The sequence below is a fragment of the Limulus polyphemus genome, unplaced genomic scaffold, assembly GCF_000517525.1.
Source record: "Limulus polyphemus unplaced genomic scaffold, Limulus_polyphemus-2.1.2 Scaffold545, whole genome shotgun sequence".
NCBI classification, from domain to species: Eukaryota; Metazoa; Arthropoda; class Merostomata; order Xiphosura; family Limulidae; genus Limulus; species Limulus polyphemus.
The window spans coordinates 185,179-188,147 of record NW_013666155.1 but is presented as its reverse complement, the minus strand read 5'-3'; the positions used below and the strand labels follow the sequence as shown (position 1 = coordinate 188,147).

Below are 2,969 nucleotides of genomic sequence, written 5' to 3'. Positions count from 1 at the left end.
TGCATAAGTCATGACACAGCCAAAACAACCCACACAACAAACTGTGTGTTATTAAGAGGACTGATAGTTTAGCAATTTTCTACTTTCTGTAGCTCAGACTATGGTAATCCAAATTATCCCATATTTTAGTGGAAGTGCTCTAGTGAACACTTATTTCACATAGCAAATTTCAAGGCAATCCATTAACAAACACACGAGATATAAAACCTCCAATGTTAATTGAATTGCTTCCTTTTTTTTTTTCCTTTTTTCCTAACAATCACAGTGAAAAGTTATTTGATAAAAAAACATACTTAACTCTGATGGATTTTTTTTCATATTTGGTACATTGATAGATGTTTATAATTTATGAAAGTCACATGAGCTATTGGCTTGAAATTTTTACCACAGTTTCATCTAAGATTAAAAGTGGACAGTTTTTGAGTTTCTTGTCATTTGGATTAAAGACGGCTGTTTTAGAGAGGAAAAACTATCACCATATATTTTAAAGAATCTGGTTGGTTCTGTAAAGTATAAGTCTGTTCCAAATAATAGGGTTGCAAGCCCAAAGCTAATGTTGGTTACTATCTGTGGCTTGTTGGTGTGTATTGACAAAACGTCATGATATCTAATCAAAACCACCTTAGATGTGAATAAAAGGTGCAGCCAAAAATGGATTGAATGAGCAACTTAAAGGAATGAAATCAAAATTAGCAGCCAAACTGATAGTTACACTTCTAGCAATGATAAGAATTTTACAGCAAATATTCATTCATTAGTTAGCTAGGCCCATGTATTTTGCAGCCTAGCTAAATAATAAATGAATATTTGATGTAAAGTTCTTAACATTGCTATAAGTGTAGCTGACAGTTTGGCTGCTAATTTTGATTTCCTTCCTTTGAGTCACAAAATCAATCCTTTCTTGGCTGCACCTCTTTTTCACACCTAAGGTGTTATTGATTAGTTACAATTACTTATCAATTGAGAGTTTATTTACTATTAAAGTAGCTTCACTGTATACACTATATTCTCATAAGGTAGTTTGTTTTACCCAAACTATTTTCTGAATCCTAGAATAAAGAAGCACTAGAAAGTTGCAACTGCTATAGCCTAGTCTTATAAAGGATATGATTGGATGCAACTGCTGTAGTCTAGTCTTATAAAGGATATGATTGGATCAGAAGTAACACAGTACATATACATTTTGCCAAAAGAACTGCTAATTCCTAATCCTTATAACGGCAATGATTCAAGAAATATACAACTTAGTTTAACACTTTCCATACAGGATCGGTCGATTTGAAAGACCTCATAACCATAAAGTAATCACTAGTTTCCATATTACAACTTTTAATATGGTAAGTGTATCTTTAAAAAATGTGGCAAGCTTACAGTAAATACTGCAAGTCTTTTGTACACAAAAAATCAAATTTTTTAGTTAAGTATTTTTACTAAAGATATTTTCATGAAAATACGGAGTCAGAATATTGACTGTTCTGAGTGCAAAGAGATTTTCATATTAATATTAAAAATACTTTTATTCACCTGAAAATTCTCAAATTTTATTTGCATATCCTCTAGATAAATAAAATAAATATCAAACTTTTTTCAGTACAATTTTATATTTTATCTGTTATTTTCTCTACCATAACTCTAAAGACTTTGTCAATTTGACTGATTATGTAACCACCATAAAAAAATATTAACTAAATCTAAATTACCATTATTTCTTTTTAAAATTACTGCAGATTGTAATAGGAACCTACATTTGTTTATACTAAATAGCTTAAGGCTTGAAACAGTATACATCTGTTTACACCTAATTTTATGGTTTTATTGCCTTTGGAACCATATCTAATGAATAATCCTGCCACAAAAGTTGTAAATCACTCAGCGAACCGAATTGGTAGCACACATTGTGGATCACACAAGCCGCTCGCAAGTATACCTCATGAAAAATTTTTATATTTCTTTCATTACCTTACCTAACAAGTTTCTAAAACTTACATTTTAGTTACTTTTATAACACTAAATAAAGAATATACATGAAAAACAAGAAATATAGTACTTACCTTTGGCCTCTTGTTTTTATGCTGTCTGTTGCCAATGAAATTTAAGCCTACTTTTCTTGTACCAATGAAACTCGTACATTAAATAATGCAACTAAGAATACAGAAAAATAGCCAGCATGAAGCAAACAATATCCTATAACTATTATAATTTATCTGACTTTCTAACAATGGCATAAGAGCCTTTAAAAATTTAGCTAAGCTTACTGATCTAGATACAGCAAGATAAACTTTCAAACTGAAGACCAAATAGACAATACTCTGTTCTGAAAATGACATGATACAGTACATCATTTAATAGATTAAGCTTTGTCTTTCTATTGGTTATAAATGATAACAGTATAAAATGTCAGAGAGAACAAATAGCAATTTGTAAAAGAGAAGATGTGACAGGTGGATGTGGCAAGTTGGTCTGGCTTACGACTTGTTAAACAAACAAATTTGAAGGCTATAAAAGTTATACATTGTCTTAGTACTATCTATATTATAATGAGTAAGTTACGTTAAATTCCACACTTCAGAGAGGGGTAAGCAAATAAATTAGAGAAGGAAGAAGACCTAGAGAACAAATGTCACGATTCTCATACTATGGGAGATTGAGGATTTTTGAAATATTTCTTTATAAAATTAAGAACTTATATAATACAAGAAAAGTACAAGATCCTAGTGAGAGGAAAAGTTTATATTAATCTATCAATTTAAATTATTTGTGGACTTTAAAAAGGATGTGTTGCACTGTTGGTTTCACTCAGAGCCAAAGCTCTGTGCTACTTATACCATCCACGGCAGAAAAAATAATTGTTGAGCATTTCAGTCATGCTAAGAGCTGCTCAACAATAACATACAGTAAATCTGCATTTCTATTCTTTAAGTTACATCACATTTTGAAAGGTGAATAATAGTGTAATTAATTCCTAACAA

General features: G+C 30.5%; 1 protein-coding gene across 1 annotated transcript in view; it reads right to left on the bottom strand.

The window, feature by feature from the left end:
* LOC106459003 (phosphatidylinositide phosphatase SAC2-like) overlaps positions 1 to 2,969 on the bottom strand; it is a 61,605-nt gene that overhangs the window by 16,998 nt on the left and 41,638 nt on the right. The gene's annotated exons all lie outside the window — the stretch shown is intronic.